The sequence below is a fragment of the Capricornis sumatraensis genome, unplaced genomic scaffold (assembly GCF_032405125.1).
Source record: "Capricornis sumatraensis isolate serow.1 unplaced genomic scaffold, serow.2 scaffold3, whole genome shotgun sequence".
Classification (NCBI taxonomy): Eukaryota; Metazoa; Chordata; class Mammalia; order Artiodactyla; family Bovidae; genus Capricornis; species Capricornis sumatraensis.
In genome coordinates this window covers 611982-627911 of record NW_027184614.1, presented here as the reverse complement: position 1 = coordinate 627911, position 15930 = coordinate 611982, and positions in this window count along the sequence as shown.

Below are 15930 nucleotides of genomic sequence, written 5' to 3'. Positions count from 1 at the left end.
ATTTATTGTTGGCTGTGTTGCATCTTTGTGTGTGGGCTTTTCTCTAGTTTTGGTGAGCATGGGCCATAACTAGTGGTTTGCAGGCTTCTCACTGCAGTGTCTCCTCTTGTTGAGGGGCACAGGCTCACGGGCTTCAGTGGCTGCAGCGTGTGAACTCGGCATCGTGGCTTCCAGGATCTAGAGCACAGGCTCGGCAGTTGTGGCACACAGACTCCATTGGATGTGGGATCTTCCCATCCTAGGGATCGCACATGCATCTCCAGCACTGGCAGGTGGATTCTTTACTATGGAACCACCAGGGCATATTTTAGATTCTCATTTTCCACACATGTATCTAGTGAAAGAGGCCAGGATCAAGAGGCATGGCAGCTGGGAATCCTCAGCCACAGCTCTGGTGTGCTATCCAAAGCTCTGGGGCCTTTGGTGAGCACCTCAGCTTCCCTGGGACTGTTTCCTGCCATCAGAAATGCCCTGCTTTTGGACTGTACCCACCAAGCTCCTCTGTCCCTGGAATTTCTGAGACCAGAGTACTGCAGGTGGTGCCATTTCCTTCTCTGCTGCTGCTGCTGTGTCGCTTCAGTCGTGCCTGACTGTGCGTGACCCCATAGACAGCAGCCTACCAGGCTCCTCTGTCCCCGGGATTCTCCAGGCCAGAACCCTGGAGTGGGCTGCCATGTCCTTCTCCAGTGCAGGAAAGTGAAAAGTGAAAGTGAAGTCACTCAGTGAAGTCGTGTCCGACTCTTAGTGACCCCGGGGTTGCAGCCTACCAGGCTCCTCTGTCCATGGGATTCTCCAGGCAATGGTACTGGAGCGGCTGCCATTGCCATTTCCTTCTCTACAAGATAGCGTTTTGAAGATATTTTCTCCTGGATATTGCTTTTGATGAAGGAAGGGGGATCCCTTCCAGGGCTTGAGAGTGAGTTCTTGTCTGACACTGGGCAATGAGTTGTCTGAGGAGAGGAGTGCTGTCCAAGCGAGAGGCTTTCTTGGGAAGGGCTGCCGGGGTGGAGGGCAGGAGGGTGAGGGAAACGGAGAGAACCACTCTGTCACGTGGCTCACAGTCTCAGGTTTTATGGTCATTGGGTTCATTTCTGGTTTGTCTCTTGCCAGGCATTCTGAATTGGGATCCTTCTTGGGGGCACACCCACCACTCAGCTGAGATGGATTCCAGCGAAGTGGATCCTGGGAGGTTGGTAGGACCTCTGAACTGGAGCCTCCCATCACCTGACCTCTCCAGAATTCTGCTTGGTGGTAGCTTGTTCGTTCCTTGTTCCTTCCCAGGACCTCCTGTTGTAAGATGACTCCTGCAAGTGTTTTCTTTTCTCTGTCGCCTGGCCAGGGTGGGTGGTCCGTGGTTCATTTAACCGTTTGTTTTTGGTTCTCTCGAGTAAGGTCCTCCACAGGGTAAATGTATGAAATGATAAAAGGCAATGTTTTAAATAATTTATATTCATAATTTGGTAAGTTGGCTTTTTTTGTGTATGTTAGACCTGATCACCAGACCAAAGTTCATGTAGAACTTTTGTAGTTTTCTAAAATTTCTATAGTTTTTAAAATGGAGTTACCTTGTTGCAAAGTTTGTGTTTATGTTCGTATTTTTTTAAAGAGTTATTACTTTTTAGTTGATTGATCATTGCTTTACAATATTGGTTTGATTTGTCATGCATCCACATTAGGTGTACCTATGTCCTCTTGCTCTTGAATCTCCCTCCCACTTCACACCCATTCCCACCTCTCTAGGTCACTACAGAGCCCCAGTTTGAGTTCCCTGAATCATACAGCAAATTCCCATTGGTTGTCTATTTACAAATGTTGCTGTACCTGCATCCATGCTGCGCTCTCCATTCATCTCACCCTCTCCTTCTTGTTCCCCACCCTCGTCTGTAAGTCTGTTCTCCATGTCTGGATCTCCATTGCTGCTCTGTGAACAGACTCGTCAGTACCATCCTTCTAGATTCCATGTTTTTCTCTCTTTGACTGACTCCCTCCCCTTTATTAGAACAGACTCAAATGTGTTCCTTTTTATGGCTGCATTCCATACAGGCTCTGATTGTTCCTTAGCCATGTTTTGCGGAGGGTCATGGGGCTATTCTGCTCCATTTCAGTTTGGGCTTCCAGTCTGAGTGCTCGCAGCAGAGCTGCTTCTGGGTGAGCCCTCTGAGGTCTGTGAGCGCCGGGCTGCCCGCTCTTCTCTTGTGGCCCGCAGGGGGCGCCAAACCCCCTTCTGACCCGCGGGCACAGGACGCTTTGCCTTTAGACTCTGCTCCGTGAGCAGCTGGCGGGAGCTTTGTCTCCTCAGGACCATCAGGGCTCAGGCTTCTGGATAACAGGGCTGCATCCAGGCTGAGAGGAGCAGGGTTGCCTCAGTGCCCACCAGCAGGGAGGCGCTGCCAGAGCGAAAAATGAGGACGGAGTAGACGTTTCTTGTGTCCAGCTGAGGGCTGACTGGAGGTCCATCTCAGAGGACTCAGGGGGAAAGAGCTCCGTGTGCAAAACGGTGGGTTTTTAGTTAGATTTGCGTTAGATGATGTAGAGGATGAACACTGATGTTCTTCCGTGTAGGTGGCCGTTTTCCTGTCACTGTTTCTTGAGAAGACTGTCCTTTCCTCTTTGCTCGTTCCTGGTTTGATTTTCAGGAATTGACCATGTACACGTGGGTTCGTTTCTGGGCTCTCTCTTCTCTCCTGGAGTCCATGTGTCTGTGTTCCTGCCAGTTCCTCACTGTGGTGGTCACTCCAGCTCCGTGATGTAGTTTGAAGAGGGATAGGAAGATGCCTCCAGCTGTGTTCCTCTTTCTCAGAGTCTTTTTGGCCATTTAAGGTCCTGTTCAACATTAGCAGTCTAATATTAGGACTATTTCTATTTCTGTGAAAAATGCCATCGAATATTATTTTGTGATTGCAGTCACTGTATTTGTTGATGACTTTGGTTGGAATGGACCTTTTAATTCCTCATTGTTCCAGTGCATGAGCGTGGGATAATTTTCTGTGTATTTGTGTTTTCTTTGGTTTCTTTATGAGTGCTTTCTAGTTTTCTGACTACTGGTCTTTCATGTTCTTGATTAAGTTTGTTGCTAGATGTTTTATTTAAGTGGGATTTTCTTAATTTTTTTTTCTGATTGTTATTAGTGTATAGAAATGCAAGTGATTTTTGGACTGTAAATGGTAGTATTTTATAGGATTGTAAATTGATCCGAAATGATTCAGCTTTACTGAATGTAGTCTAACAACTTTTTGTGAAGTTATGTGGAACATTTTATCTGTCAAATCTGTTTCTCCTGCAGTAGGTCATCCAGAGGACCCAAGACATGGTGGTTACTAATAGACTTCCCACAGTACTTCTTCATTCCACGTGGACTCCTTCAAGGGCAGTGAGCATCGCAGCTTCCCTTGAACTTCGTCTGGGTAAGTCTTGGCCTGTGTAAGAAAGTTTCCTGCCTGTCTACTCTAAATGTCTTTTGTGGTATTGGCATGGTTGTTTTGAAACCTAGTATACTTTCCAGTCATTTAAAATGTACAGAAAATGCCTAGCAATGGGAACAAGTGCTAGCATTTGCCACATCATCTAAAATACTCTCTGTGTTTTATCCAAAATGGGTACCTTCTGCAGAACCAGCACATAATCTCCAAAATCAGGAAATCATATGGTATCTACATTATAATGTAATCCACAGCCCCGCTTCCACTTTTAGCAATTGTTCAAGTGTATGAGTATATCTTTTGTTTCCATCTTCATCCTTTTTTCGTTATTTAGAGTGTTACCGAGATTTTCAGTTATTTGGACAAACTTGATGGATTGAAAGCAGACATGGTGAATAAGGGTTCTGGGTGGCCTTTCCTATATGGATTTTTTTTCACTGAAGATGGTTTTAATATTTCTTCCTGTTGTAACATGTATGAATCCTGCATTCTTTCTCCCCCCATAGTAATTAAAAATAAATAATATGCCATTTACCGTTTAGATATTTGTAAGCATACAGTGTTGTAGCAGACAACCTTTTCTTGTTTTGCAAACCAGTTTAATAATGTGCACCTTTTGCGTGCTTTGGAGAAACTCAGGAAACTGAGTCAGTGACTGAAATGGCCCAAGATATCACCTTAGATTCCACCTTCATCTAAAAACAAAACAGGCACTTCCTGGTGGTCCAGTGGCTGAGACTGGACACTCCCAAAGAAGGAGGCCCAGGTTCATTCCCTGATCCAAGAACTAGATCTCCCATGCCACAGTGGAGAATTTGCATGCTGTAGCTAAATATCTGGCTTGCCTCAATGAAGGTTGACCTGGTGCAGGCAAATTAAAAAAGAAACAAATATTTAAAAAATACAACCAAAGGAAAGGAAGGGTATGGTTGTTGTGCAGATATATGGCTTAGCTTTCCCTATGGATAGAAAAGAAAAAAGAGTTTCAAAAGACTGTGTCTCATCCTTCTATCTGGCATATAGAGAGGATTCCTTTGAAATGAGATTTCTGTGGTAAATGTGACTCACAGAAGAGCTGTCTTGAACTTGGGTTTCAGAGACGATCATGTGTCCTCTAAACAATAAAAGTTAATTGGGTCCAACTAATTCTCATGCTGAGGTGGTATATTTTGTGGTAGCATTTGCTCCCCTTCGCTTCGGATGTATCCCCATTTGTTTACACTGTCATCTACTGAAGACATCCTGATCTTTGAAAGTGTTTAGTTATTACAAGTAGAGATGTTGTATATAATCATGTGATACTTTTTTTCTGGACATGTTTTCAAAGCTGTTTAGTAAGTGCTAGACATGTAGTATTCAGATCACAGGTGAGCCTTGTTTAGCTGTGGAAAAATCCAGCTATGTTTCTCTGTGGCATGTGGGATCTTCTGGGGTAAGGGATCGAACTAGCGTGTCTTGCATTGTCAGGCAGATTCTTCACCACTGAGCCGCCGGAGAAGCTGTGCCCTACCCCCTTTTTTGAGTTTACTGGATCTAATAGGTGTGCAGTGCTACCTCCCTGTTATTTTAGTTTGTCATTTCCTCGTGATATGTGATTTTGAGTCTTTTTGATAGGCTTATTTACTATCTTGATATTTCTGTAGGCCAGGTGTTTAGGTGTATACATTGTTTACCAGATTGTTCTAGATTTTTTGGTATATTTAGAGTACAATCCTTTATCAGATATGTATTTTATCAATATATTTTCCTGTGGCTTGTGTTTAAGTTTTGTGAATAAGGTTTTTCACAGTTTAAATTTCTAATGGTTTAAAGTTGAGGTGATATATGTTTTATATCCTTTTTTGGATAGACTTTAGTGTGTTGTTGCTGTTATTACATTTTAAAAGCAGAAGTGAGGTACTGTAGATACAGTTTTAAGCTAAGCTGAAGTACCATAGATACAGTTTTGCCTTTTGTCTGTTGAGAAGTTTGAGTGAGTTTGGTGTACACTGTAACATTACGTCTACGTTCATTTGACTGGATATAGCTTCCAATTATTTGTCTAATTGGTTTTGGAGATATCACGGGAAGTCAGTTTTTCCAAGGGAAACTGAGGTCCATGAAACATGAACTCTCTTTGATCGGTCGGAATCACTTTCTGCTGTTTCTGACAGATTTGACTCGTTTGGATATCTCATATGAGTGGAATCACAGAACGTTTGTCTTTTTCTTGGTCTGGTTTATTTCACTTAATCTAATGACCATAAGGTTTGTCCACATTGTCGCATTGTCAGAATTACTGACTTTGAAGGGCCGAATCAGATTCCATTGTGGGTATACCACAGTTTGTTTATGGAATTGGTTGCCATGGACACTTAGATTACTTCTGTTTGTTTGCCAGTGTGAATCATGCTGTTGTCAGTATGACTGAAGAAGTATCCATTTTTTCAGCCCCCTTTCCCAATCCTTTTGGGTACATAGCATGAATTGGAATCAAACTATGTATTTATTCCATGTGTTCCTTTTGGAGTCATTTCTGTAATGTCTTGCAGAGTGGCAGCACCATTTCATGTACTTTTTTGTATGGTGGAATACCGTTCAAGCTTCTGAATATACCTTGTGTGGCATATTCAGTCTCCCACCAATGGACACTTGAATGAGTTCTACCTTTGAGCTATTGTGAATGTAACTGTGAATATCTGTGTACCAGTGTTTGTTTGAATTATTAACAAATACATTCCTATATATAAAAGAAGCCACAAGGACCTACTGTACAGTTTAGGAAACTATTAAATATCTTTTGATAATGTATAATGGAAGAGAATCTCAAAAGGAATATATGAAAAGCACATAGTAAGCATGATATTTATTGTGCCAACACTATGAGTTATCATAGCACTACTCAACGTGTATTTATACATGTCACTAAAATATCCACATCTGTAAGGATGTTATAAAAAATTATATAAAAAATCAAGAATTCAAACAGAGAATAAGTAAACTTCCTGCCATTGCTCCTCCTCGTTTATACACTAATACTACCTGTAACGCTCATCGTATAAGTGCTGGACTAGCAATTGACATTCTTGTAAACCAAGAGATTGTGAAGGTAGAAGGAAATATAACTTATTGAATTCCTTAATGAAGGATTGTAGAACTCTATGTCCATGAAGCGAATGAAATTCCGTTTTATTGAGCCACATTCTTACTAGAGAGATGAGCTTCCACCCCACCCAACGTTAGTTCACAATGAAACCCTGCCGTCCTCTGGCCTCAATGTCTGCTTCCTGCTACCGAGAAAGAAAAGATGAGGAAGTCCTGACCAAACCGATGCTATTTTTCTTTTTCTGATTTGTATTTTATCGCAGGGCTTGGCAAAAAGAGGGCCCAACCTGATTTTAGAGTTCCATCCCGAGGGTTCCTCCGGCATGTTCCCTGTGTTGACAAACTGCTGATTATTTTCAACAAAGGACAATGATCTGCACTTCACTATCTGTTGCTTGAGCTGGAATAGCAGGCGTCCCTTGAAGTGCAGTCCTTCATGCTGGAGTAGGCATCCCTGAAGCAATAGTGTAAGAGGAACACATTTATCATGTAGACATGGCATCCCATGCATTTGTAGTAATTGTTCAGTTATAGCCATCATCATCGGAGGAACTGACTTGTCCGAGTAATAACGAGAGTACCCCGTATAACAGTTCCTTGACTTATGAGTACTTCCTATGAGTACCCTTTTGAGTACTTCTTCCAATGTTGTTTCTCCTACTTTGGTCATGAACAGTAGAAGCTGATGGCAGTGGTCCTTGAAATGTATGTCGATTCCCAGGTGGCGCAGTTGATAAATAAATAATCTGCCTACCAGTGCAGGAGGTGGAAGTGATGTGGGTTTGATCCCTGTTTCAGGAAGGTAACAATTCATACACATGTTTTATGTGAACAAGTTTGATACTCAGGAGTTTTTTTCTTCTGTATACAGAAAAACAAATGCTGTTCAAGGACACTGAAAGAACCCTGATTTCGAAAATCAGATCTGTATTGTGAGCAATGCTTAGATATCCATGAGTCGAAGCATAGTATTATGCCTATCATCCTTGTATTTCCCTCAGTGAAATATGTTGAGGAAAACTCTTCATTCGTGGTCTAGATTCACGAAGAAGCTAAATAGCATTCATCCTTTACATTGACAACTGTGAATTTAAATCTCCTGTGAATCCTATGTGACAACCACACATACCAACATGAGTTATTAGTATTATATCAATATTTTTAGTCCTATTGTATGTCAACTAAAAAAATCACTGTATAATTGTACATGAAGTCAAGACATAAAATCAGTGCAAATACAAAATGTTCCATCCTTTGAGAAAGGGAGAAAAACATCTCTGTGCTTAGCCTATTGCATTTTTATGTATTAGATCCGTAAGTAGTTTATTCACCACACCCTATGAATGATTCACAGATCTTCAGAGAAGAAAGGATCATTTCTCTTTAACAATGAGTAGTTCAACTCTTCTCAAAGCAAAGTCATAAGTGAGTCTAATTTTGCGTGAGACCATGAAAACTCCGTGTTTTCATTATGCTTGTGCTTATGATGGGAGGAGGTCTGAGAAGGCACTTCTGAAGGTTTCTTCATACCAGTCGTTCTCATATGTATCGAGTCTTTAAAGGTCGAATCACCGAGGTGTTGCTTCTACACTTGGACTAGGCTGAGTAGCAACATTCCCTTTCTCCCTAAGTGCAGTAGACGTGTTCCCAACCTGTCTGTCTTCTGTCCTCTGGAGTATGTATTGCTTGAGCTCACCACAGCCTAGTAGATGGAAATCGTCAGGATATTCTGGAAACCCTGTTTATTTCAGTCTGTTCAGGAGGTTACCACTGCTGCAAACCTCTGGATTTTACCATGCACTTTTAACAACCTGAGATGAAGGATCCAAGTCAACACTCGTGACAGCCATGGGCTTCCATGGCCTATCCATGATTGTTGGCTTTGCTTTCATAATCATCCTGTTTCTTATACCAACTAAACTGTCACTGTATTTTTTTATTACCATTCTATCTTTGATGGTTTTTGGATCTATTATGGATTTTCCTATATATCTTCACTTATCGGTGAGGGTCTTATGTTAGTAGTAGTTACGACAACTGACTTCCAGTCAGTTAGCTGTGGCAGAACAGAAAAAAGAATGACCCAGTGTATATTATTAATATTATGTATCAATATATTATTCGTTTTATTGTTTGCAGTCATCCACTTCCAAGTTTCCGAAATAAACTGTCAGAAAAATCACATCCTTTTGAATGTCTGTTTGACTGAGTAGGAGCACGGAAATGTTATTCCATAAAATTGTTTACAGTTTCCATTCCGTTCCTCCTGTTTGATGTAGATATTGGCCTTTGGTTCTATCACTAGCTTTGCAAGTAAAAAAAAAATTAATTAGAGCTCATATGGTAATTTTACTGTTAGCAATAAGTTTAGCATAAAATGAACACAGAAGAGGTTACAGTAGACCAAATATGAGAGTCAGTTTAAAAGAAAACGTCGTGTTGAATGTTTACAGTAGGAATATAGTTATGAAGTTCCTTTATTATTATTCTATCCTTTCCGTCTCTTTTGCAGGGGTGTGAATGTACAGATTCCAGTACTATGGCTGCAGTGAATAATAGTATCATTATTCTTGAGAGCAACTCTACTACGTCTTCACGCTCATGTCACTCAAGGTTTTATAATAGCTATTATGTTAGTCGTGTTTGTAGTTTGTGAAGTCACATAAGTTGCATTCATTCAAGCAATAGTATCAAACAGCTATGGCATCAATTATAGATGTGACTCGATAGCGAATGTGAATCCATTTCACTGTGACAAATTATTATTGTAGATATTCTATTCATGCCAGTAACAAAGCTGTGCAGAAATCATACAATGTTTATTAAGAAAACAAGATTTACTAATTTGTTGTATTATTCTATTTCTTTTAAACAGATTGAATGACAACAGGCTCAACTTTTCATTCACCTGTATGACTATGAGCAGTTTGACCAAGTTGAAGAAGATGACTCGTTTGTAGTCTTCCTCATGAGCTCATTCCATCTACTGGCTTTAAAATCATTTAGTACAGAGCTCACCGTCTAGGTGTTCATCCAGTGTTTTGTTTGCGTATCATGCAGGATCATTTTAAAAGGAAAAGCATGTGTGTATGAGTTAGAGCTCTGATCCCAAGAGTCCATGTAGAAGCTTCCCCTGAGAAATGTATCGTTTTGGCACCAATGCTACTGAAATGTGTGAATGTGGCCTACCACGCATCCCAATAAGTGTAAACAGCTTCACATGCTACTTATTTGAAACGACCAGTACTCATGACATTCCATTCATCTGAGGACTAAATATAGCCAACTTAGGTTGTGTTTGCCAAATAGACTTGGAAGCATTCTTCACACAATCCTTCATCGATGCCGGTTTTCAGATCGAAGAAACCCTTGCTCCGTGAAGTTTGTGAACACATACACTCATGTTTTGTTTGAGATTTTAAAGTCATTCTTCAGTTTTGTTGGAGGAATGGTTCTGTATATGGCCCGTGGATCCCCAAATCCACTGATGTTCATGTGTCTTGGGGCTTCCCAGGTGGTTCTAGTGGTAAAGAACATGCGGAACATACCCATGCAGGAGACATAGGAGATATGGATTCGATCCCTGGGGCAGGAAGATCTCCTGAGGGAGAGCATGGCAACCCACTCCAGTATCCTTGCCTAGAGAATCTCATGGAGAGAGGAGCCTGGTGGGGCCTAGTCCATATGATCCCAAAGAGTTGGACACAATGTAAGTGACTTAGCACAGCACATGCTTCATTGTCATAGCTAATATAATGGAGATGACATAAAAAGAATCACCAGCGGGCGAAAGTCAATATCCATCACTTTTCAACTTTGGAATGTATTGTGATATTTTACATCCATATTTGTATGAGTTGATAGTTGGCGAATCGATGCATATGAAGGCCTGATTGTGTTATATGTATGTTGAGGGAAGATATATTTTTATGTGGTTTGACATATGGGTCCCATTTCATTCGTAGACATCTGCATACTCATCACTTATCATCATTTTTTTTTGAAAAGACCATTGTTTTTAAAGGTTGTTGTCTAACCAGGAAAGATGCTTGAATTCTTGGGCTCCTTAGAGGAAGAATTCAACCCGGGGCCAGTGATGAGGCTTGATCACTCAGAGCTTTTGTGTCGCAACGTTTTATGAAAGTATAAAAGAGAGAAAGCTTCTGACATAGACATCAGAAGGGGGCAGAAAGAGTGCCCCCCTACTCATCTTTAGCTGCATGTTATCTAGCTACTAGCAGTCTACTCATTAGAGAAAGGAATGGCAGCAGACCCCTCACCCACAAGATATATGGAGATGACCGTGGCACCAGGTCAGTCATCCTGGGCCATAAAATGATTGATAGGAGCAAATAGATAGCTTCATTCACATAGATCAGGAGAACCATGTATGAGTAAAGCTAATTGGTTTGTCAAGTCAGTTCTGAGCCTTTAGGCAGAACCTCCTTGAAGATAGAGTCTAGGGTAAATACATAGTACATTCACATAGCTTAAGGCAAACCTTTCCATAAGAAAAATGCCTTGGTCAGCTCAAAGTATGAGAAAAGTGAAGTTCAGGTGGAACCAGGTGTCATTATAGCAACACAGAATTGTAAGAGAAAACCTCTTTTTAAATTTGTATCGAGAAGGGGAAGAAAGAGAACAGCTTGTTTCCTCCTGCCTGGGAAGTCACAGATTACAACTGTCTGACACTTGCACCCCGTTTCCTCCCTTTGGAGACCCCTGGCCTTCCTGGCTGTTACCCTCTCAGTTTCATTCATTGAGTGTTTTCTGCCTTGTGAAACATTGGGCATAGAAGTATGTGTTAATTTAGGGGTATTTCATCCAATTTCATTTAAATGCATATGTGAATTAGAAAGTTTGACATGCCGTTGCTTTGTATACCGATTGGGAAATGTGAGTCTCCAAGTTTAATTTAGTGTTTCATGTTCATTTTTCTTTTTAGGGGTACAAAGAAAAATAATATGACTGTTAAGATCAGCTTTCGTATATTTTGCCAAATATGAATTGAGATCACATCGATCGGAAATGAGTCTGTGCATGAAAGCCCTAATAACTAATGTTAATTGACTTCACTACCATGGGATGTTTTCCTGTCTATTGAGGATTTACTTCATGTATTTCGATTTTGACTTTCTGTCTTACAGCCTTGTTTGTAGATCAAAGCTATTTGAAATTGTCATCTGGTTTTCAATGGCTTGTGAGGTTATTCATGAGTGGTTTATAAAACCGAATGGATTGTACATAGCCATACTTTGTTGTCATTTTATGAATTTGAAGAATGTCTGAAGCATGTCTGCAGTTATGCCTTAAAGATTCACACAATTGATGTCCAATATTTATCTCAATAGACTTGCTTTCAATGTGTAGTTTCCTATGCGTACGTCTCTCCTTATGGATTTGGGTAGAACTTGTATTGGAACACTGAAAAATCTGTGATATCAACCGTGCTGACCTTCTTACTGGTGGTCATCATTAAGATTTTCACGCTCACTGTCACTTTGTGCAATGATATGGATCCTAGTGGAAACAGGTGCTGTTCATCCTACTTTTGTGAAGATTGAATTCATCGTAGAAAGTGGAATGTGTTGAAATATTTATGGTATAAATATATCTTGTGTATATAATTACCCAGATTACTGCTGCGTATTTGATTGCTAAGTTATGAAATGTATGAGATAGATGTGATCCATCAATGGCGATTGGATACGTGGTGGAGAGGTATTTTGGTGATGCAAGAGATTTAAATGATGTGATCAGAGTATGTATATTCTTTTTATGTGGATAATGGGTCTTGGATCCATGTTTGAAACATTACGACCTTGTCTTTTGTTATGCATGGGAAGTGTCAAAAATGAAGATGAGGCGGGTACGTGCTTCAAGGGTAAGTATAGGGTTGAGGGCGTGACTATGATGTGGGTTAGGTTTAGGATGTGGATAGGGTGTCGGGGGCCAGCGTGAGGAACTCCGCCCATGGCAAAGGTCATGAGGAAGAAGGCTTGGCATATGCAAAGGCGTGATCAAGCCTCAGGAAACCCCCTGTTCCTGAGCATCTACCCCAAAACCAGACTCTGTTTTATGCTCTCACCTACACCTCTGACTTTACAGGGGGCTCTCCCCAATAACCGTTTCTCTCGGAGAAGGAGTAAACCTGCAGCTCCAAGGCAATAAAAATTCTTGGGCGTGACAAGAGTGTTTCAGCTTCCGGACTGCTCTGAAGGTTATCTAGCCCACCTGTTTAGGTAAGTCCAGCCACATGTGATTTACAGCATCCCAATCTGAGAGGCACGAGATGTTTTGGACTTACTAAAGGCAAATTATTTTGGGGAGTTAGAAATTATTAGTATAATGGGTTGGTTAGGAATTATATTGGTGAAGGGTTTTTTCATTTGTTGTGTCAATAATTGCTGCTAATTCCCTGCTCTGGGTGGGCCAAGGATGTCTCAGGTCAAACCTCTCTGCTGACAGACTAGCTTGTGTGACAGGATTATCCATACTCCTGCCACATGATTGTTTACTACCTCTTAACCATAAACAGCACAGAGTTTTGGAGAGTCTTAATTAGCATAGGGCTTTTTCTTCTTGTTGAGTCAATGATTGCCGCCAGGCCTCCATATCCTTAGGCACTTGGGAATATATTAATCAATGTATTTGGAATATAGAAAAGGAAATACAGTCGTTTTTGATGTTAGCAATACTAGACTTTTTAGCTAATGGATTTTCTCTTTTGTAATAGACCACTGGACTTTGCTACAAATCACTGTATCCTTGCTATGTAAGAATGTAACTTTATCATATCTTAAGACTAAATAGATCTTAAGGGGAGCATTGGTGAAAGGATTTTCATTTGTTGGGCTGATGTTTGCTGCTAAATCTCCATGTTCCCTACCCTTCTAATGAATATAACTAACATATAGGAGAAATAAGTATTAACCTTTAAGATGAATCCTGTTAACCTTGGGTTAAGTAAATTCCTTTCTTGATTGTAACTCACTACACCCACACCCTATAGGAATGCAGCTTTATTTGGAGGGTGGTGCCTGGTTTGAGAAAAAACACACTTGGAAAAAATAAGTTTTTTGGTTATCAGAAAGAAAGGATCATAAAATGTCAGCAGGTCTCACTCATGGCCAGAAGATGATGTAGTATCCCTAAGACCTTTTTTTATACATTTATGTGAAGCACCTGATTTTGATAAAGGTCAGGACTGCTGACCCCCACGTGACTCTGTATTCATCCCTATGTGTAACAAAAGGTATATAAGCAAACCCAAAAATAAAGAAATCGGATCAGTTTCCGGAAAGACTGATTCCCCCATGTCACTTCTTTCTTGCTCCCATTTTTCTGGCTGAATTCCCATCTGGAGCATGGATGCTATTCCACGTAATCTAAGTTATTCAGCCTCCTTTTCTTCACTAATCTTCCTACTGCACTAACCATTTCTAATCTCTCTATATCTGTGATTAAATATGTATTTTTCTAAAGACGCCGGCTCCGCCCCCAACTTCAAATCACCCTGGATCCACTGGGGCTGGACCCCGGCAGTAGGGTTAAGGTTAGAGTTTGGGGAAGAGCCCCCCAACTTGTTAGGGTGAGGGGGGAGGCGTGAGGGTTCAGGGTGAGGGTGTGGGTGAGGGTAAGGGTTCGGGGTGAGGGTTCAGGCTGAGGGTGTGGGCCTCATATCTGATAAAGGATTGTACTCCAAATATACCCTTCGCTTCCCTCGAACAGAGCTCTCACTGCTGGAGCCCTTGGCAGTGTGAAACACACCAGCCCCTAAAACCTCCACAAGGACGCCTGCGGCCTAGGTGCAAAGGCAAGGCAGGAGCGGAGCTGAGGCCAGGAAGGCGCCAGTGGTGTCTCCGAGCCTCGCGCAGCCTGCTCCTTCCTGGAAACTAACATTAGCAGCGAGGCAAGTCTGGGCAACGCTCGCCCAGAGCAGAGCAGCCTGACGCCAGGAACTCTGCCAGATCGGGCCTCTGAGCAGAGCTGAAGCTCTGCAGTAGTGGAGGCACACTCGACTCCGCCCAAACTGGGCTTGCAGCTGCACGCGGTTGGGCTGCCTCATTTCCCCCGAGGAGGCTCGTTTCCCCTCATGCTGCGCACTTGGCTTCCAGGCAGGGGCCTCCTGCTTCTCCTACAGGTCTTACCTCAGGGGCTGCTTCCCCTGAGCTGGGGCTGTGGGCAGGAGCCCAGACACGCAGGGGCAGGCCCCAACCACCTGCACACGTCTCTGCTGGGGACGAGAGCGCTAGGGAATATACATCTGTCAGGCACCTGCAGGGCGCCCACGGAGTGAGTCTCCGAGTCTGGGGACTGCAGATCCCAGCCAGGGGCCCTGGGTGTATGGTGCTCTCCGTGCGGCACATGTCTGGGCAGCCAAGCAACAACTGAAGGAGCCAAGCAGTTGCCCTTCCATTCCCTCTGACAGAGCTCTCACTGCTCTAGCCCGTGGCAATGTGGAACCCACCGGCCCCTAACTCCTCCCCAAGGACGCTTGGGGCCTACCTGCAAAGGCAAGGCAGGATCAGAGCTGAGGCAAGGAAGGTGCCCGTGGGATATACCAGCCTCGCACAGCCTGCTCCTTCATGGGCAAGAGCCTAGCAGCGAGGCACGTCTCGGAAAGGCTCGCCCAGGGCAGAGCAGCCTCGCTCCAGGAACTCTGCCAGATCGGGCCTCTGAGCAGACCTGGAGCTATGCCCTAGAGGAGGAGCACTTGACTCTGACCAACCAGGGCTTGTAGCGCCACGCGGCTATGCTGTCTCATCTACCTCCGAGGAGGCTCGATTCCCCACATGCTGTGCACTCCGCTTCCAGGCGAGCCGACCCTCGCCTCCTGCAGGTTTGGCTTAGGGTCTGCATCCCCTGAGCTGGGTTGTGGGCAGGAGCTCAGAGACGCAAGTGCAGGCCCCAACCACCTGCACACCTCTCTTCTGGGGAGGAGAGCACGAGGGAAATGACGACAGTCAGGCACCTTCTGGGCGCTCACGAAGTTCGCCTCTGGTGTGTGGGGCTGCAGACCCCAGCCAGGGGCCCTGTGAGCCTTGGGCTCTCCATGCTGTGCTGAGTCTGGGCGGTCAAGCAACCGCTGGAGGAGCCCTGCAGTTGCCCTCCCATTGCCTCTAATAGAGCCCTCACAGCTGGAGCGCTTGGCAGTGTGCAACCCACCGGCAACTAAGCCCTCCACAAGAACGCCTGGGGACTAGGTGAAAAGGCAAGGCAGGAGTGGAGCTGAGGCCAGGAAGGCGCCAGTAGCATCTCCCAGTCTCGCGCAGCCTGCTCCTTTCTGGACTGGAAGCCTATGTGCGACGCAAGTCTGGGCAAGGCTCGCCCAGGGCAGAGCAGCCTCACGCCAGCAACTCTGCCAGATCGGGCCTCTGAGCAGTGCTGGAGCTCTGCCGTACTGGAAGCGCATTCGGCTCCGCCC